Here is a 23,051-nt window from a genome sequence, read left to right as displayed (position 1 = left end):
CTCAGGGAGGGAGTCTAAAACATACCCCATTGGTATTTGTATTGACAGATGGTTGAAGCAACCTATTCATGTTTCATTTAGTCATTTAATCAGATTCCTGGGACTTTTTAGGCCATCTTAAAGAGGAAATTTGGGATAAAGACATTATTTTTGTAACCATCGATGCTGTGGCTCTTTATACATCCATCCCTAGAGACTGAGGATTAGAACATTTTTACAATGCCCTTGGTATAATTGTAAGTTTTCCCAAGACAAGTTTAATTAATGAGCTGATGGCAATAGTGCTTGATTCTAATTTTTTATTTTTTGAAGGAGAATACTATAGACAGACCAAAGGAGTGGCTACGGGAACCTCTTGTGCTCTCACATATGCCAATTTGGTGGTGAATGACTGGTAACGCAACAATATTTTTAACTGTATCTTTTTTCAGTATGTCAGATTATATATCAGATACCAAGACAATATTTTTATTCTATGGAAGGGACCTGAGTGTGAGATTAGGAATTTCAGTGATTTTTTGAACAATACATCTGACTTTTTAAAGTTTACATACAAGTACAGTAAAGTAGGTATTAATTATTTAGATACCTATATTAGTCATACTAGTAACAGATTCAAATCTGTGGTTTATAGGAAACCTACGTTTAGTAATTCTTACTTAGACTTTTCAAGTCATCACTCTTTAAAACAGAAAAGAAGTATTGTAAAAGCACAATGTGTTAGAATAGCTCGTATGACATCACATAAAGATGATATAAAAAAGACTTGCACTATGTGGCTAACATGTTTTTAACAGGGGGTATCCCCCAGACTTGGGGACATAAGGAATTATGTAGAGTCAGAACGAGGGAGAAAATACACACCCCATTTAGGGAATGGCCTCGTGAAAGTTGAACAAGGCCAATCATCTAAATGTGAGACAGCTTTAGTTCTGCAGTACAATGGTTCTGTTCAAGAAGTTCAAAATATTGTTAAAAGTAATTGGAATATTTTGAAAAGCAACACAACCCTATATAATAGTATAGGGACTAATCCTTTTTTTTTACCTTTAAAACAACCCCAAACTTGAAGACAGACTTAGAGTTTGCAACTCAGAATTCAGTATATGCCCCAAGATATGGTATGGTAAAATGTGGTTCATGTAAGCAATGCCCTTTTATTTTAGAAGGAGAAGGACTGAGTTTGGATAATGATATTAGAGCAAAAGTTAAGTTTCTTAGGGGCAACTGTCATTCTAAAGAGGTCATTTATTTAGCTAAGTGCATGGGTTTGTCCAGCTTACTATATAGGTAAAATGGAAAGAAGTCTTCGTCAATGTATTTACGAGCATCAATATCAGGTAAAAAAGGAAAATAAAATGAATGCTTTGTATAAGCATTCTACCACTTGTGCTGCTTACAGTAATTATAAATTTGCTATTTTAGATTAAGTGAGGTCCAACCCTAGAGGTGGTACTGTAAGGTATAAATCAGGAGAAAGAAATTAAATGGCAGCTTAGGCTGCACACTTCTAAGTTCCCAGGGTTGAATGAAGTTATCTCCTTACAACCCATATTAAACATCAGAGCGTTAACCTAAGTGGGTTATGTGGATTAATGGTTTTTGATATACTGATTTGTGTTTTTAGTAATTTTATAAGTAATTATTTTTTATACTTTATAGTGGTTAATGATCAATTTTAAGCCGTTTTACTCATTATAATGAGTAATTTTCATGGCGACAGAACTTTGTTTAATTCTAAGTTCGTGCCTTTAAGATGAGTGAATGTAATTAAGTAATTAACTTTTTACTATACAAGTGGTACTGACACTTTGTATAGATAGATTCTGATAAAGTCCTATGAGTATAGGATGAAAGCACGCAATCAGTTTGTTTTGTGGTGGTGTTTGTCCTAATAAAAAGGAAAAGTCCTAATACACCAGTGTCGTTTTATTTTTTGGTTATTTTCTGTGGTTTGCACCTTCTTTGGTTTCTGAATTGTAGACTATGAATAATTCATAAACTAGTTTAATGCACAAATTTAGTACTTTGATTTGAGTGCAAGGTGCTACATAGGGAATGATCCTGACAGTTGTGCATTGCTTAAATATATTTCCACCCTACAACCAGAAGACAATGTACACAAATGAAGAGACAGTTGATACTCTGGTCCACTGATATACCTGCCTTCACACAACATAGAGTCCCTTAAGGTAACTGTATTCACACAGCACACTGAACAAGAATGCAAACAGCAAGCTATTTGTAATGGCATGCTGTAAATACTTGTAATAGGAAACTGAATGCCAGACTGAAAGACTTGTTCTCAGTGTAAGTGACTTACTTTACAAGCTAACACCAAAGTAAATCACTTTGGAATACCCCCCAGTGTAAGCCTGCTTTATAGATAGGGCCTCACACCAAACCGAACAAAGTCACTTACACTAGAGCAAGTCTTTCGGAATGTGGCCCTAAATCCAAGTTCAATACAACTTATTTTGAGTAAGCAATAAAAAACCCTTGAGGGAAAAAAACATTCAGAACAATCCACTATGTAGTTTTTATTTAAACATGAGAAATAAAAATATATATATATTTTAGAATATTAACCATCATACAGGTCATAAAATATCAGATTATATTGACTGATTTTTGCTCTTGCTTAGTTTCAGTCTTGTAAAATTACATTCACTGCAAAATGTATCTAACAAGATAGAGAGATTTACATTCCTGAAATGTTCTTTAATCTATATTCAATAACTTAAACAATGTATGCTGTTATACCAGTTATTTAATGGAAAAGAAAGCTGATTTCAAAATAGCTTGCACCAGCAACACAAATGTCGCTGGTAATGCAAATGTTAATGCCTTGTATTAGTAGAGAAGTATAAAATAAAGCTAAAGAAAATATTGCCAGATGTTCAGAAAAGGCAACCTTATAACAAAATAAAATGAAATATGAATCACATCTATCAAGAAATGATCTTTTGTTGTCATGCCAGTGTTTTTGTGTAATACCATTTTAATCTATCAACATCTGAATTAGGGACAATGACATTTAGAATAAAGGACAGATGAGTTAGAATGTACAATGTTTTAAATTATATTAGATTTTCTACAAACATTTATAAACAATACACCCTACAAAGACTGACATGCAGTTAAAGATGAATAATGGTATGTCTTCTGTATACTCTAAGATTAATGCACCTTGGAACAAGAGACTGCTTACTCAGGTTTTGCTCTCCAGGGCAGCAGCATGAATTGCTGGTAACATCTAATATAAAATATCTGTAACTGTAATAAGGACTGCTTAATTATGTTTTCATCCTACATGGGCATCTGTAGTTAATTTTGGATTATAAACAAACTAAATCACTGATTGGGTAAGTTTCAGAAAATTATTCTCTTTTGAATGCAATATTATAGCTCTACAAGTACAACAAACTAAAAATAAATATGAAGTGGGCCAGACTTGCTTTTTATGTGACTGATTCCCCAACGTCCAAGGGGCTGCTGACTATACCCGCACTGCTATCAAGGTTATATCTGGTCTACATAATGTGCAGTAAATTAACCAGCAAGGTCTCCACTCAACTGCCAGCTGGAGTGTAATGCACAGCCTATTACATACAACTGGTCTGTGAGCCATCCACACAATTCCCATGATTGTCCATATGGTACACTTGTGATCTATACAAATGTTTGATATGGGCAAACTTTTCAGAGTTAGCTTGTTGGTAGTTGAACATACTACCAACCCCAAAGTCCAGGACAGTCCCGTTACGTGATAACAAGTATTAGACCGCTCCAAATGGCATTTGCTGTTGTACATTACAGAAAATGCTACATGTGCCTTACAGCATCAGTTGATAACACCCCACCCCCATCCATAGCACCCAGGTAGACAGAGAGGGCAAACAATGCACTGGTGCAGACACAGATCACTGAACATGTGGACTCATGAAATCTAACTTCTGCTGCCTGAAAACATCAGGTGGTGCACTGCAGTACTATCTAGAGATGTGTAGCAAGCTATATGTGTTGCATGCAATGCTATACATGCTGCTTTGTAAACAAGTAACGGGAGGCCCATGGCACTGTTGGACGCCAGTGACCCAGTAGTGGAGGAGGAGCCAGGTGAGGAAAGACAGCTCTGACAGGATCCAGGTGAGGCTGAGTGGGAATAATATGTCATGGCACAAGCAAAGCAGCAGTGTCTGGTTCACAACTATGTGCTATGACAACACAACTACAGAACAAAAGTGATTCATGGATTTACATATCCAGGCCATGCAGTTCAGTGCTTGGATCATCCATGCTGTTCATCAAACATTACCTAAGCCACAACAGCCAGGATGGGGGCAGGCTACATTCATCATCTGCACAGATGGGGAGGGGGTAAACAGTGGCATGGGACAACAGTTCTAGTAGAGAATGAAGGGTCATGGGTCAACATGGTGGTAAGCCTGCACACAGTTATGGTGCTGCCAGGTGTTAGGGATGATGTCCTCAGAAGATGGTGTGGAGCTCTGAGGAATGGAGTGCTGGCTAGGTGTAGCAGCTGTTCCTGCGTGCTTGGAGGTGTGCTCTAAGGGAACTCACAGAGTGTGTGGGTTCTATATGCAGGATTGCATTCAAACCACAATGAAGATGGGATGAGTGAACCCAAGAGCCCTTGTCAAGTGAACCCTGGCACCAGAAATGCAGCTTAGCATTACCCTCACCTTGCCCAGCCTAATGATGGTAGCCTGTGTGCCTACCTCTGGTGTCATCAATATCTAGGAATGGTGCGTGCAAACAGTGTGTGCCTTAATGATTTAATTTTGCAGTCCTGGTATATATATATATATATATATATATATATATATATATATATATATATATATATATATATATATATATATATATATATATATTTTTTTTTTTTTATTTTAGTGATAGAGGTGTGGGTGGTGTTTAGTATGCATCTGGTAGTTGGAGAGGGTGACAGAGGACTCACGGGATGACTCTTAGGAGATCTAGGCAGCAATTCCTTAGCTTCCTCTCCATAAGTTAGGCTAATGGTGTTATGCTGTGCAGGATGTGTGTATGTGCTGGGGTCTTAGTTGTAGTTTTACGTGACAGATTAGCCTCCAGCCTGAATACATATACAAATCTCTTAGATTGTACTAGTGCTGAGTAGAAACAATGGACTACACTAAGAACAAGACAGTTGCTACACTCTCTCAAAGTGTACAGTGCAAGTAAGCTGACTACAGAACATCTACAGCAGATCGTGATCTCATGCTGCTGGAGACAGGTTACAGACAAGGTTGGCTAGTGGACTGATATGGGGAGCAGTTCTAGTTTGGTGCTAGTAGAGGAGGGTAATGGAATGGGAAGAGAAGGGCACTAGCTGGCATAGATAGGAAAGGTTACGGAAACAAGGTTGTAACTCTTACTTAATGGGAGGTCTAGGTGTCTGAGTTAAAACTTAGTTAAAGGGAATGCTACATTTCTGCAGCCACAAGACTGTAACTTAACAGTAAATAGCTACAATACAGACATTCAGTATTACCAGTACAGTAGGTACAGGCTTCACCAAACTTCAAAGAAAAGCAGCATAGTAAGCAAGGTACTACATTGTCTACCTTTAAAGTTGGTCTTGATGATTGGATGGGTAGACACAAACTTACACCATGGTTATTATAAACAACCCTGCTTAATTTATGAGGCGAACACTATACTAAGTGTTCAAAAAGCAGAGGTAATCAAGAGGCCTCGAGTGAAGTTTGATGTCCCACCTACGACCCAGAGGGTGACAGGACTAATAAGAAACAGAGTACAAAGGATTAGTCTAGATAAAATCACTTTTGCCAGATCTAGGAGACTCTCTCTATGATACCCTCCCCATGGGAGGAATAAAAAGGAGGGAGGAAAAAAAAAGTTTATCCAGTTAAGTTGATGTATGGATGATGTTTTTTTTTTCCTAATACATTCCATTCAACAGGTAATTTATTTAAAGCAGTTAACTTACAGACAATGGTGGGAGGGTCCAGGGGAGCTGACTGGAGGAAAATCTGGGAGACAGAAAAACAAGGAGCCAATCCCAATGCTTTGAAGCTAGTCCCTTATTTGAATATTTCTAAAAGACCCAGGGGGGGTTTACCAGCTCAGCATGCTGTGGATCCTCATTCTTAATTAAAACTTTTAACAAACAAAATATGCCAACACACCATGAGCTACCACTACAGAACTATATTTAAGAAAGCAATTTCACCTGAGCTTCATCAGGTCCATCTAATAGAATGGTTTACACTTTAATTGAAAATTCCTACTTTTATGAGGTTATTATCAGACTTTATTTGACCGTTTTGTAACGCATGTAATATGAGAGGTGTGTGTATTTGTCTGCCTCAGTGTGGCTCATATTCCTTATTGCAAATTATGAAAGCTTTATTACAGAACTCTTTCCAGTCTGACTTGCCCTTAACAATGCTTGTATCACATGTAATATGAGAGGCTCTGCCCTTTTTTATTGGTGTTTCATGACTAACCCCCAAGATTTGGGACTTGTTTTTCCATCTCCCAGATTTTCCTCCAAACATTTCTCCTGGACACTCCCACCACTGTCTACAACTGCCTTTAAATAAATGACTAGATGAATGCAAAGTATTAGAACAAGAACACGTGTCCATCTACCTAGTTATAGGATTACCACCTGTCCCACTTTGCGAGGGACAGTCCCTTTTTGGGCAGTTGTGTCCTGCAAAAAAACTGAAAAAATGGCAAATGTCCTGAGATTTTAGGACAAAAATATTTCCTATATTTTATGTAACAGTTGCATAAAACATTTATTCTGTATCTGAAGCACCTAAATGTTATAAGAAACAGAATAAGCAACTAAAATGCTACAAGAATAAGTCTTTATTTAGGTAAAAAAATGAAGTTCTGTCCTTTGTACTGGCCGTGGGTATGTTTTGCCTTGCAAAATCTGATGTTTGTACCAAAAATGTCCCAATTTGGGCATTTGAAAAGGTGGCAACCCTACCAGTTAACTGAACAAACTACTTGAAACTTCAACAAGATGTCTTTATTGCTCTCACAGGGAGAGTATCAGAGAGAAAGTCTCCTAGATCTGCTAAATAAAGTGATTTATCTGGACTAATCATTTAGACTTTGCTAAGTGTACAAAAAGGTGGCAAGAACTATTAAGTCATCTGCTTAAAGGTGAATACAAAGCTAGGCATGTTATGGTCCTTGTGACTGCTTGTCTAGTATTTTTCTTGTGTTCCTGACAATAGCTACTGACAGCCTGAATGCAGTAGTACAGGCTGTCAGAGCAGGAATAGGGTGCAATACAATGTTCTTGTAAAGTCAACTCAAATGGAGGCAATTAAACAACACCAAACAGGATGGCATGTAAAACCCGAGTGCTAGGTAAAATTGTCAACAAGTAACTACATGTTACTCATGTTCTAGTGATAACTATCTACGAGTAGCACTTATGAACTAATCGAAAGGTAACTAATGGCAGCATTAATCTGCAAGAAGAGCAATGTCAACAGCAGCAACTTATATCAGTGCAGCAATATAAAGAAGCTGAAGGTAATAAAGTGCTAACCAAAAAGCAGCAAATGAATTAATCAAATGGCAAACAGAAGAAATGGCAATCAATCAGCAGCAGCTGAACCAATCAAAAACTAACAACCAAACAGCTGACGTTATGCACAAGAGGCAGTAAGTAGTATGTGATAATTAAAGGAGCAATAGTGTGTGTTCGCCTATAGTACAGAAGTTAGGTACATCTTGCAGTTAAGGTCACTGACAGAGTTCTCATCTTTGGTTGGATTAATAACAGTAGGCAAGTTTACCTGTGGGAATTCACTGGGAGGTGTACTGTGTGTAGCTAAGCATATGTTGTCTGCTGGAGGTAGTACAAGTGGGTCTTTTTCTTGTAAACTTTGTCAGATCTGTTTAATTAACTGTTTACACTACAGTGGATAAAATTCACCTGTGGTTGGTATCCACAGGAATTTTTAGCTCAAAAAATATTCAGGGGCCAGTCCTTGCTAACAAAATAAAATGCAAAAACAACATGCTTTTTGCATGAAAAAAATGTGTACTTCTGGAACTGCAACAATGTACTTATCATAGCTTGTTTGTGGGTGGCCCAAGTTCAAACAGTGGCTTAATCACCTAGAGGAGTTGTCAGGGAAGGATGGGAGTGAGAGGCCACCACTTGTTCATCCATTCCGGGGGAAGGGAGGCAGCTCTCTCTGGATCTCCGGACAGGTGACACCTAGCAGGAGCGCCAGGAGTCTTCTCCTTCAAGACTGCACTGCTGTGTGCAAGTCAAACAAGGATCTGAGGGAAATGAGTTGCAGGGGAGCTTGAAAGTGCCACCGGGAGTGAGGTGTGCTACATCAGGGGAGAGAGTAGGCCACTCTGCAGGACACAAACATGGACAGCTCCCTACCACCAGACTCCTACCATGAGCAGATGAGCTTATTTGGATCCCTGCCCCAGGAATTAACAGCTCCCATAATCATGGAACAAATAGGCTGATTGAGTGCAGGTAGAGGAGCCAATGTGCTTGGTACTGCTGGGATGCAAAAATAAATAAATAAATAAATAAATAAATAAATAAATCAAGAGACACTATGCTTAGCCTTATCCTGATAAAACAAGGACTTTTACTCTACTTCCTCCTCTGTCTTCTTCCTTCATGGTTACGGCAGGTGAGCAGAAAACAGAATCCAGCTGCATAACAATTATCTGTAAAGTGTGTTGGTCATATTTGGCAGCATCTTTCTTATACAATTAATTTAATTTCCCACTGTAATATTTACATTAAAGCTAAAAGTGAGTTTGAATAAAAAATAAGATTACAGTGTGCTACTTCAATTTTTAATTTCTTTGTTTACTCAGTTTTTTCTATAACTGCACCCACAGAATGTTGTCATCGTGGGTACTGAGCAGTGATTTACAAGCAGGTGCAACGTATTATGGGTAACTGGGAATAATTTATCCCTTTAGAGCACTTCTTCTTGTTTAGACTGTGATCTCACCAATATATAATAGCATGTGATATGTTTCATCTGCAAGAACTATTTGACAACTTGTCTTTCTAGGAAGTAAGGAACTAGTTCTGATGCATTTAACATGGAAATGCAGTAGTCTATACATTAATTCAGACAGTGAGGCATTGCGGGTTCAGTCTTCCATGATGTCATAGCAAGACTTTTCAACTCAAAAATATTCAGGGTGTAGTCCTTACTAACAAAATGAAATGCAAAAACTACATAATTTTTGTATGAAAAAATGTGTAATTTGGTACTGAATATGGTAAGGAGGTTATTTACACCTCCAAAGGTTTGCTACTAGGAAGTGCTTTAGAACATGACCAATACACTTTAAATAAGTTTAAGAAACAGCCAATCGTAGATGTTCTCAACAGGGAAATCAAAGTAAAGAGACAATAACACTGCTGTTCTTTCTCACACAAACAGTAAAAACTCAAAACTGATTCCATACAAGGAGCCAAACTGGTTTCAGAGATCACATAGATGCCCCAAGTCCTTATACAGATGAAACAAGGGCTTGTACTTAAATTCCTTCTCTTATCATCTTCCTTCTTGGTTAAGGTTCACCTTATGACAGGTCAACAGAACAGAGCACCAGGCTTGACAGCAGTCTGTTTAAACAGATTTAAAAAACAGGCAACAGCTAATCATAAATGTCCTCAAGAGGGAAGTCAAATCAGAGTTCCAAGATGGCTGCACACTGAGAAGCAGCTTAACTTCAGCTCTCCCAATGTGAATAGGGAAACAGAGAAACAACAGCCAGTGAAACTGTCAGCTTGAGTTAAGTTCAGTTACTTGCTAGTAAGTACACTGCCTGTACACTAGAAAAGAGGAAACTAAGAGAGCCCGAAAGAAAATCAACGACAGGTGGTGAAGAGAAAACACGGACTGTGAAGAGTGCTACAGCTATTCAGCAAACTGCAATTCAAGTTCCAGCTTTAGTGCAACACATGGCTTCCAGTATCTACAATAAGTCAAGTATACTCAGAGATGAATAAAATACACAAAACACTAAAGATAAATCAACTCAGATAACAAAAGACTACAACACAATAGATATTCAGATAAGCTGATAAAACTGCAAAATCAGAGGTCAAAATGAAGAAAAGGCTGGCTGAATATAAGACCACTCAAGAAGAAATGTTTAAAAAAATGGCAGAATTAGAGGACAGCACACACAGAAATAAATCTGAGATTTTCTGCTGTGCCAGAGAAACTAGAAGGAACATACAGTAATAATTTTATGAAGGCACAGATAAGTAGCTGTACTGGTATTCCACAGCATGGACCATTAATTGAAGGGGCAGACCATTTGTATGGTCTAAATCTGGCCAGGAGAAAGCAGCCAAGACTATTACTAGCAAAGATCAATACCTACCAGCAGAAAGAGTTGATCCTGACAAAACTGTGGAAAAAGGGTAAAGCACTAAAAATTGTAGATGGAAGAGTGCTTGTGGAAAATGATTATTCACTGTAAACCAGGCATAACAGAAATAAATTTATTCTAATAAACAGGGGATGTTGAGAGGCAGGTGTGAGATTCAAACTGCTGTATCCAGCTGTCTTCAGAATATTTTTTTCCTGGAGGGTTAAAGTCATTTTTCTTTTGTTGCAGAACAGGCTAAGGAGGAAATGCAAATGTTTGTCCAACAAAATTGAGCCATTAAACAGAAAGGGACTCTGCTTCTCATTCTTTTGATAATAAAGCACACAAAGAGGCATTGCCAGTGAAATCTTTTTCATTGTTCTAAAGGAAAATGAGAGACAGAGGAAAGTACAGGAGTTGACAAGAAGAACTGGGAGTACCTTGGAATTGAACTTGAATCTGGAGTTAGGAGACTGAGATGAAAAGAAGGAAGACCAGCAAAACTAGTTTAGTGAATAAATATCAGACTACAAAGCACTGATCGCATTTATGAAATACATCTGAATAAGAACAAGTGGAAAGAGTGGACCTCTGTTGACTTTGTTAAACTTGTGGGAAACTGAAAAGCATTTGCCTCTCTTCATGTCATTAATGTTTGGAAGGACCCTGAGGGGAGTGGAAGAGGAAGGAAAACAGTAAGTTTTCTGTTAACAGTATCTGTATGAAACTTTTCACAAAAAATAAATTGCATAAATATTTTAATTATTCTAATATGCGATATGTTTACTAAAGTACATAGATGCCTATTTTTCTTCTTTTTCTTTAATTTCTTTCTTTCTGGTATTAAGAAATGTACATATTACATTGTAAAAAGATAAGAAAAGTAAGATAAAAGCATGTTGAAGTTAATAGGCAGTAATCTTGTGTTGGTGGGGTGGGGTGTAAAAGAACCCAGAACGTATGCAGATCTGATATGTTTTTTTCTTAGTTTTGCATAGGTGAATGTCTAGATTAAAACCCCTTAATATAACAACAATTTTTAAGTGGGAGCAAGTAAAAATGAGAACAAAGACTATAATGAAAAGTTTTCCTCTGGCAATAAATGTTTCAGCTGGTCATTCAGGCTGCAGCAAAGGGACACATTTTTTCTTTTTTCTCTGACATTTCCAAGAAGACAAGTTGATAAAAGAGAAATAAAAGACAAAACACTGGTTTCTTCAAGGCTAAAAAGTTAATGATTTCTGCAAGCATGCAAGTTGTTTGCACATCTGGGAGGGGTAAAGATTAAAAAATAAATAAATAAAAAAGGCACCAATCAGAGTAAGCAGAAGCACAGGCAGTAGCATACCTCTCAGTCATGGATAACCTCAGTTTCAGGTTAGTTATGCCCTGTGTTAGCAGCTGTCTATTTGGTACAAATATTCCTATTACAGGGCTAAACTCCATTATTTGAATATGTACATAGTTATGTGTGCGTTTTATTAAGTTAGCAGGTTCTATGCATGTTATGGGGAGGCTTTGTTTTTTGATTACAGGTTTTTATTAAAACAAAGTCTAGTAAAATGTGACATAGGTTCCAATATTAATGTATAAAGGATCAACATTAATGGGTGCATGCATCACAAAAAGCTGGAAAGCTGGAAAGCTGGAAAGAAACATTTAAAAAAAACTGCCATGTATAATAGATGGGAGTAATGACTTCTTACCATAATGGCAACATATTCCATATTATCTTTTAATGCGAATGGTCTCACAGGTAAAAAAAAGAAATAAAATGTAATTATATTAAGAAATGCAGAGTGCAATTTGCAATGCTACAGGGCACATTTGGAAAGAACTACGCATGTGAACTTGATAAAGAAAGGAGTTCAGGATGAATATTCTGTAGAATATCTCAGACAAATCTGTCCATGTGGGTGTGAAAGACCTGAGACGCACCTCCATAGACTACAAGCACTCCTGGATTATGTGGCACAGGCAGATATGACCCTAGCCCTGAGCAGCATCCTACTGTCACCCAGAATGATACCGTAAGTACAAGCAGAAAATGACTGACTTCAATTGGCTATGTTTCTGGTGTCATTCTAAGGGGATCCAGTATCTGTCTGCTTGGGATGACATGACTGACATACCTCGATGTTTTGCCAGAGATGGCCTGCATCTATCACTGCTGGGTTTCCTGATACTAGGTAAGGCTCTTGCCACACCTATAGTGCCTTTTTAGGCAATGTTCCAAAGACCGAATTACCACTGTAACAGCTAAAAATAAACAGAATCTGATGGTCATTCTGCTCAATGCTAGAAGTCAAAATCTCAAGATGCACTTGCTGGAAGCACACCTCAAAATGGAGAACACCGACATTTGTGCTGTAATGGAGACCTGGTTTAAAGCAGCAGAAAGCACCCCTACACTACCAGGTTATAATTTATTCCACGCCTTTCGGCCCCAGAACATGGACCAAAGCTCCAAAGGTGGTGGTGTCTCCATATTCATAAAGGTTACGCACACCTCCAGACTAGTAGCCCAGTATAACGCATCTGAGATACTTCAGGTACAACTACTATTGAGTAAGACGGCGATTCAGGTCATAGCCTGTTATAGGTCCCCAACCATGTCCCAAGACTCTCACTCCAAGTTCCTAAGCACTCTGGAAACTAATAGGGTCCAACCCAACACTCTCATACTAGGTGACTTCAACTACCTCTCCATCAACTGGGAAAACTACTCATGCACCAATACACTGGCCCAATGCTTCCTGGAGTTCATCAATTCCAATGCCCTGGACCAGCTCATTCTTACCTCCACTAGAGGAAGCAACATCCTTGACCTGGTTACTACTAAAATGGGCAACCATTGCTCTACACCAATAGTCAATTTCTCCCTGATTAGATCCGACCACAAACTAATCACCATGGAAATCCATATCTCACCCACACCCCCAAAGGTAACCACCATGACAAACTTCTCCAAAGCTGACTATGAGCTCCTAACATCAGAGATGGCTAACTTCATGGCACCCATGTCAATGGAAACTAGATGCATGACTGCCAAGTCATACACCAATGCACTGTATGAACACATACATAAATGCATGGAACTAGCCATACCCAACAGAACCAAGACACTCTCCTCCAAAAAAAAGGAAGTCAATCTGGTGGTCCCCTGCCATTAATACACTCTACAACAGAAGGAAAAAACTGTTGCAGAAAAAGGTGAAGTCCCAAGACTGGAAAAACTCCCTTATTAGCCTCAACAAAAATTAAGATCCCTCATCAAAACATCTAAAGCCAGCTATGAAGGCAGAATTGTGGCAGACACTAAAAACAACCACAAAGCCTTCTATAGTTATATCAAGAATCCCCACGGCAATACCCAGGTTTGCCCTGAGTTACTGCACAATGGTACCTGCTATACTGAGCTAATAGATATTGCCAATAAACTGACAGATTCAGTGCCATCTTTACCCCCCCCCCCAAAGGACCAATCGCAATACTGGAGGAATGCTAGGCACCCAGCATTACTGCAGCACAGGTTAAAGCTGCATTGTCCAAGACCAAGAATACAGCTTCCATGGGACCCAACAATATCCCTGGATGGGTTCTACATGAACTACAAAGTGAACTGGCACTGCATGTGTGTGCCCCGCTCAATCACAAACTCACCTCAGGCTTTGTCCCTACTGAATGGCGCACTGCTATAGTCATCCCTCTCCATAAAGGGGGAGCAACTACAGACCCTGAGAATTATTTCCCCATTAGCCTGATGAGTCTGACATGTAAGGCTATGGAACTCATCGTCATGGACCTAATTAACAAGGATATAGGGAATCTCCAAACTCTAGATCCCATGCAATTTGGTTTTGTGAAAGGCAGATCATGCCTACTCAACATGGTTGACTTCTTTGAGTCAGTCACCAGAGCTGTGAATGAGGGCAATTCATTCAGCCTACCTCGATCTGGCCAAGGCCTTTGATACCATTCCCCACTCAGGAATTATTAATAAACTCAACAAACTAGGCATTAACCCCTACATAACTAGGTGGGTTGCAAATTAGCTCACAGATAGAACCCAGAGTGTGAAAGTAGCGGACTCCAAGTCAAACTGCCAACCAGTCACGAGTGGAGTCCCACAGGGATCGATCCTAGGTCCTCTCCTGTTTAGCATCTACTTCTCAGAAGTCCAGGCCAACACGGAGGGACTCTGGCTGACCAAATTCGCAGACGACTGCAAGCTGGGAGCCATTATTAACTCCCCAAGTGATGTAGACATCCAACAGAAAGACCTCACTTAAGACCAATGACTGGTGTCAAAACCATGACCTTAAGCTTAATGCCTAAAAATGTGTCATCATCCTCTTTGGGAAAAACTCAGTTCTCACTAATTACCACATCAATGGGAGCCCACTGAACACTGAAGGCATTATAAGAGATCTGGGGACACATGTTGACAGCAACCTCTCCTTTGACCACCACATTGCCACTGTGGTCAGAAAGTCCTTCTATGTAGCACATCTCATTAGCAAGGGTTTTGCATCTAGGAAGAAAGAGGTCATCATCTCTCTCTACTCTTCCCTCATTAGGCCAAACATCAAGTATAATGCCCCATTTGGCATGTAGCTCACTAGACACATTGAACAGCTGGAAAGGCCACAAAAGTACCTCATGAAGAGGATCCCAGGCCTTAAACATGTCCTACATGGACAGACTCAAAAAACTCCAGCTATTCTCTGTCTCATATCATCTACTGAGAGGCAGTCTCTGCTTGACTTACAAAGCCATGTCTGAGTCAGCTCTGTTAGAAATGCTACATCTGAAGAAATCCCAATCTCTCCACACCACACGGTCCAGAGACCTCAACCTCATTACCACAATCAACAAAACATGCTGGAGGACAGGTTCATAACCCAGAGACTGCCCATGCTCTGGAACAGACTTCCCATACACGTCAAGCAGAGCACCTCACTGGCCCTCTTCAACAGAGATCTTGATGAGTGGATGGGAAATAGAAAGTTCACCCCGGGGATCACTCCAGTGGCTCTACTTGATAGAGGCACTGGGAACTAACGTCAGGCAGCACGATGCCAGGGCACTTCTATGGGGTAGGCTTGTAAAGGTTCCAGGGCCATTAGCCTAGTACACACCTATGAACCTATGAACAAAGGAAAATTTGAGTACTTAAATTAATTGCTAGATGAGCTCCAATAGTGATATAAGAGGGGAAAAAATGTAATGGCAGATTTCTGATAGTAAGGGGCTATTGGTAAGGGATGAGAATTATGTTGGCATGTGTTTATATTCCACCTAAAATTGCTATTATGGAGATTAAAGTTTTGGGAGAAATAATCAACTTTCAGCAAGGAATATTACTTATAGGTGGGGACTGGAATTCGATTTTCAGCGATAAGACGGGGTCGTACAAGGGAAAATGTAACAAAATAGGGTAGATTTCTGAAGAAATTTATGAAAATATTTGGTATGGAAGTAAAGATGAGACACTGGTGCTTCCCCACTTACCTGTTTAAAAGAGAGGAATTTAAGGAATGGATAATGGAAATTATCTGGAAGTTATTAGGGAAGAAAGAACATATTCCAGAAGTTATAGCTAATGAGCAGGAAAAAAACAAGTGGCGTTTAAGAATATGGTAGAAATAAAAGAAAAAAAAAATCTTTTTAAGAAATAATAAGAATTATACAGAGAGGCTAACAAGCATTAAAGTATTAAAAAATATAAGGGGAATTTCACAGAACAGAAGAGGCACAACTGCAAGTTGCTAAAGACAAAATAAGAGTGTGCCTGGATAATGCACATAAGTTTAGAAAGATTGCTGTTAAATAACTTTTTTTTTATATTATCTTCAGGGCACAAAAAACTTTTGGCACAGCAACTTAGGCAACAGAAAGTAAAAAGGATTGTTTCCAAACTTCGGGAGCCTATTAAAAGGAAATTAACCAGAGAACATGTTGTGGTACTAGACATATTTATGAAAATTTGTATAAAGCTGAAAAGTGGGGAAATCAAGAAAAGGCACATATGGAAATAGTTATGGAAGACTTAAGTATGCCAAGGTTACACATAGATGAGGCTCAACAATGAACAGTTATAAGATGGGAGGAGACGAGAGCAAAATGGCGATGTATAGCCAATTTACAGGAAAATCTCCAGAAATGGATGGTATTCCAGTGGATGTTTAGAAGCTGGGGGGAAGAAGGTGATAAAGATGTGCAGGTTTTGTTTAACAGTATTTAAAAGAAAAGGAGGCACTAAAATCCTGGAAAAAAACTGAGGTGGCTGTAATACCTAAAGAAGGTAAAGACCAATATGATCCAGGTTCATATAGGCCCATTTCAGTTTTAAACTATGATTATAAAGTGTTATGTCTATAATGGCTATATGAATGGCAAAAGTGATGCCAAAATTAACATATGTGGACCAGTGTGTTTTGTGGTGGGGAGGCAAACATTTGACATTACTAGAATAATGATCCAGAGAGAAGCAGAATGTAAAAAATACTGCTGCTATTGGTGGGCCTTGATGCAGAGAAAGCATCTGACAGAGTAAGCTGGGATTTTATGAGTAGGGCAATGGAGGTATTTGGATTTCCTGATACAATAATGTTAATTAGAAAGATATACAAGAGCTCCAAGGCAAAAATCAAAGTGAAGTGTTCATCTCTGGTAAACTGTGTCTGAACAAAAGAACCAAGCAGGAATATCCTCTTTCCCCTTTATTTGCATTATATTTAAAACCACTGGCAAAGAAAATAAGGGACTCGGAAAAAAGGATATAATTGGTATGGTGTTCAGAAAATAAAGCCAAATTTTTTTGATGACAATTTTCTTACCTGATGGAACCAGAAAAGGATATCTCAATGCTGTGGAACATTCTGAAACAGTTCCAAGTTTTCCTGATATAAAATAATTGAAGATAAAACAAAGGCTATAGCTATAAACTATCTACCCACACATTAATTGGTTCGGAAATACACATATTTATGGAGACATGATAAAATGAAGTATTTAGGAGTATGGGTTTAAATGGATTCTAATATGGCAGCTAAGGATATGTGGGACAAGACTAAACAATAGTTAATACAAAAACTGAGACACTGGAAACTCTTGACCACGAATATGGATAGCAAGATATAAGCAGTAAACTTGTTTTTAGTCTCTTCAATTTTATGCATAGATCTGGCATATTTTTATCAACCAGAGGATAAGCTGTGTATAGCAATTCATAAAGAGCTGAAGGATTTTATTTAGGAGGGGACAAGGGCAAGAGTCAAGTGGGATAAATTGATCCTCCCAACAGAAGAGGAAGGTTTAAGATTATCCGATTTGAAGAGATACTTTAGAGTTACACAGTTAAGGCTCTACAAGCAGAAAGCTATAATTCAGAGTGGAAGGGGATGATGATTATGACATGGGGGGGGGCAGTGGAGAGGGTAACTCATGAAATAAGGAATGAATGGGATTTTGGATGAAGATCCTTGGAGAGAATGAGTGGTGCAGAATAATATATTCATAAATTAGATGAAAGTATACCAAGAGCTAAGCCAATATGACAATGGAGAAAGGAGTTTCTGCCGATGGAAATAACTGCAAATAGGGGTACAGAGTACAGGCAAAAGGGAGATGGGCTTTACTACAAGAAGTTGGCAGAGGAACCAAGATATTGGGAAGAAATAATTTGAGAGAGGAAAATAATAGAATGGGAAGAGGCCAAGAAGACATTTGGATTGCATAATAGTGACTGACTTTCACTATCAGGGATTGAAAGCAGAGTATAGGCAAAGAGAAAGGGATAAGGCAATCATAAATGATAGACCTGTACAGATTGAGTTTTGAATAAACTTAGAACAAAAGCTGCTGTTAAAAAAGGATAATTAGTAGGGCACATAAAATATTGCATGGTAACTATAAGAATCAGAATAGAGTAGTAAAAGTGAAGACAGATTTGATATGCAATTCACAAAGAAATAATGGGAGGACATATGCATGTCTCCCAAATATGCAACAAAATCTAGAAGATTTAGGATTTTTGCCTGGAAGTATTTTCACAAATACATTTATACGCCAAGCAGACTCCAAAGAATTTTCCCTTAGGTAGATGACAAATGTTAGACATGTAATGGGGAAGAAAGAGGTACTTGGAAGCATATGTTCTTGAAGTGTAATGAGTTGGCAGACTTTAAAAATTCCATACAGTGTACTCTGTCAGGAATACTGGGTGAGCAAATGAGTGTACCTAAGGAAATGGCTTTTTTGAGTTGGGATATGAGATCTGAATTGCCATGTCATAGTAAGGCCTTATTAAATTTAATTCTGGAGGCTGCCAAAAAAGCAATTACTAGAAAATGGAATTCAAAATCGAAACCAACTGTACTTGAAGTAGTAAATATTGTAACAGAGATAAAAGAATAGGGAATGGGAACTTTAGAAAGGGGTAGGAGTAAATTACATAGAAAAAAATGGAAATTGTGGCAATACATGTAGAAAAATGTTTTGGAGGAAGAGAAGTGAGGCTTAACAGAAAGCATGAATTGAGCAATTTATGTAATGTTGCTTTGATTATACAACATATAACGTGATGCATGAAGTTTGTAAATGTAAATTTGTTAAAATGGTTTGACTACTTTTATATAAATGCAAGTTTGCCTATGCCACAAGTGATAATTCAGTAAAATAAAAGTGTTTAAAAAAAAGAGGGAAGTCAAATTAAGCCAAGAAGTGACAATAAGGCGAATGCTCCTTCTGTCACAAACAACTGCACGTCAATGCTGTCTCCACAAAGACATCCAATCTGGTACTGCGACTACTCACACACTGAAGTCCTCATTTGAGACCTAAACCTGTAGCAACATATTATTGTCACCAAATGGCATGGCAGGTACCTAACCTAATGTATTCCTCATTTTGGAAAAAGGCTGTCCTTGTATATGAAGCAACGTACTTCCCTTTAAAACCAGTCTGGATGGCTGGAAAAGTGATCACAAATGTTCACCTTGGATACGTTCAGAAAATGGACTTAATATGGGGACAGTGTTAGTCTCTCATCAGTACTAGGTGAAATGGCAGATCTTCTCAATGGTCTCCTTAACCGTAAGTTTACTAAACAACTATGAAACAAGGCCTTGTACTTGATGTTTTCCTCAGTCTTCCTCTGTCTTAGTTAAGATGCAGGAATGTGCAACTTACAGCAATTCAGTTAACAGAAACTACATAAAGGCAATAATGTTTAGGATTTTAAATGTAGGCTACATGTAAAGTCATTGAAACAGACTCAGCTCCTAGAACTTGTGGGACCTGCAGTTATCAACAGAGCACTGGAGAGTGCCACTGTGGATGGCTACTGCTTCTTCTGGCCCTTTTTTTTCTCTCCTCTTATAATAGAGTAGTCAAGGGATGATATCTCTGTGTTAAGGTTATGTGGGTTAAGCCATGTTTCTATTAGAACTGGTAAGTACTGAATATAAATAAGCGTAACCACAGGCAAGCAGTTCACTTATCCGGATCAAAAGGCTATAGAAATCACTACAGCTACACTTCAGAATGAAGCTGTGTCCAAGACTCTGATGTGATAAATATAAACAGGTTGTTTTGGACAAAACTATGTTTTTATTACCACATCATAGTAGGATGTTATAATGATAAAGGCTGACTTTGTTTATTGACCATAAACCATATTTTGTTCCACATTAATTACATTGCACTGGATATATCTGGTTTGAAAAGTTGACTGGTAGGAAAAAGTGGATTGTTTGATTAGCTAGCAAGTATGGGTTACTGCCTGCAGGATATGACAAGACAGTAGTTTTGAACTAGGGAGGATTGGTAACGAAGCTTTCTACATATGGTTAATGCAGACCAGTTGGATGCTCAAAACATTGGAACTTGCACGGTATGCGTGACATATGTTACTCTTACCAGGAGTTTAAGTGTACCGATGTTATAGGCAGCCATACTTAGTATTACATATAAGAATGACTAAGGATTTTTTTTTTTGTTTGGCAATTGAAATAAGTACAGAGGGGTCATGTTATAATATAATTGGTTCATTTAGGAGTGCAATTTGAGAGCAAAGGTCATTAAGCAATCTATGGGCGGTTTTGTAAACAGACTGGCTGCTGGTGTCACTTTGTATCCATCATTGTTAGAGACAATCAGCTTTGTATGACATGCATGCAATATTCACTAATACTGCTTAACCCTTCAGGCATGAAAGGTAGCCTTGAAAAAAAATGTATAAAAAAAAGCAAAAGTCGTTATGAACTGCCTTTTGGTCCCTGCAAGAATGTGCCTGCAATAGTTTCATTTATTCTCCAAATACCACTAACATTACAGAGGGTTAAGGGAGAGCCAGAACTTATTCCAGCATGCAATGGGCAGATGAGATAGAAATGTCTCCCCATTCAGGGTACCAACACACACACACACACACACACACACACGCACGCACGCACGCACGCACACACACACACACACACACACACACACACACACACACACACACACACACACACACACACACACACATACACAAAATCTACCTATCGGGAATTTACAGGACCACACATTCACCTACAAATTGTCATGCAGATGGAAACAGAAACACCCAGAAAAAATCCCACACGGACACAGGGAGGACATGCAGGCTTTGCACAGAATGGAACCTAACCAAGAAATGAACTTCAGAAAATAGTGCCGAGAGGAAGCAACTCTATTAGTTACAATACTGTGCCACCTGTAATTGTTTCAGTTATAAAAATGCAGTCAGTGTAAACAACCTTAACCACATAAATACTCCTGTAGACACTGAAGAAAGGATCTACAAGTACCAATAAAAGGACAGTAGCAAAGAAGTGATAACCAAAACTGAGGTACATAGGTCTGCTATTTTCAAACGTAACACCTTACAAACGACATCAGAAACATTTGCTTTTTAAACTTTTCATTTGAGTGCAAAGAATGATTAAAAATCAATTTACTCTGTGTTTACAAGTAACACAGGGTGCAAGGGGAAAAAGACAGGCACGTGACTCAGGTACTTCTCTACAAAAGGCGTAGAACCAGCCATGTCTCTTGGGTAGTTCAAGGGGTAACAAAGATTCATACATGCCACCCAGGTACTGATATAACCTCACTATTCATGCCATTACTATGATATATCTAAAGGAGTGTGGCTTAACAAGAGCTGAAATTATGGTAGCTAATTAACTGTTGTCCTGATGTGCACAAGTAATACTAAAGAAGATATTAAGAATCAAAGAGCATTCAAACACTGAGCAAACCACCTAAAATTTCTGTAACTACAGAAGATGTCCACCATCACACATTTGAACCAACTTGCATCATATGTGACATCAAAGCAGTTAAAAAACAATGACAGCACCAAACTGTTAGGATGGACAGAAAAAAGGACCTCAATGTGAAGACAGTCAAATGCATGTATTATGCTGATGGCCTGATTAAATTCAAGCATCTCACTTCTCACACATGAATCAGCCAATGAGTAATACCTGATTGTAGGATTGCAGTCTGGCAGTACAAAATCAGTGTCTGTTATTTTATAATATAATGTCATTTGGAGGTTAACACATGATTGCAGCTTTCAGCACAATAAATGACTATGCACTGCCCTATGTCTGGCTATGTATCTATGTCATACAGACAACCCATACACAATTTTCTTAAAACAGTCGTACAGTGAGTCCTAGGAAAAGTCTTGTGCTAGCTTCTAAAGCGAAGTCCAGAACATTAACATCTGGGCTACACAACAGATGACCTACAATTCATGGACTGGAGAAGGTACATGTATTGATGGTCATGGCAAAGTTCATTTTAGAATGCAAGAACATGGCAGTCTCTTGCCAATATCAAAAATGTACTTGCAGGAGATGGTGTGTTACCATTCTTACTTATAATGCCCAAGAATAAATCTGCTTTGTTCCAGACCACATGCAACATATTTAACAGTAAGGGGTAATACTATGTTAAGACTCTAGCTTCTCCCCAAAACATAGAAAATTCTGACCTAATTTCATGTTCTTGTATGAAAAGGAATAACAGAAGCATCAATTTGTCACACTGTGACAATAAGAATGGGCTTTTCATGTGCTGATGAGGAAGGGTAACTTCCAAATTGTACACATGTATTTGTATAAAACAAAACGTGTTTACCAAAAAGGAGGTTATGTTTATGGAGATATACTCATATATGCTCATATGACGGACAAATCAAATCTGTTGCGTTACTAGAATCTTCTTTCGCTCTGTGACAAGAGTATGACTAAGCTAGGAATTAAAGATGTTAACCAGGATATAAAATAAAGGATCTTAGAAGTCACTGATGAAGCAAGTAAGACAGTGTGTAGATCACAAATGAAGAAAATCACAACTGAAGACAGAGTAAACATCTGAGGCAGCTTCTGCGTGGAAGCAATGGTCTGCTAATATTTAGAGCGACAGATCACATAGGCTGGGTTCATTAACACAAATAATTACTAGTGATAATTTACAGAGCTAACATAGTAACTATCTGGCACTCCTGTTATTGGTTCATAGCTAATTACCCCATGTGAGACTCAAATCCTGCACCTTGTGTCTATAAGGTAAACAGCTTAACCATTATGCCAAGCTCC

Source organism: Protopterus annectens, chromosome 1.part1 (assembly GCF_019279795.1).
Source record: "Protopterus annectens isolate FY-2018-M chromosome 1.part1, PAN1.0, whole genome shotgun sequence".
Classification (NCBI taxonomy): Eukaryota; Metazoa; Chordata; order Ceratodontiformes; family Protopteridae; genus Protopterus; species Protopterus annectens.
The sequence above is the reverse complement of the archived record's forward strand: the minus strand, read 5'-3'. Positions refer to the sequence as shown.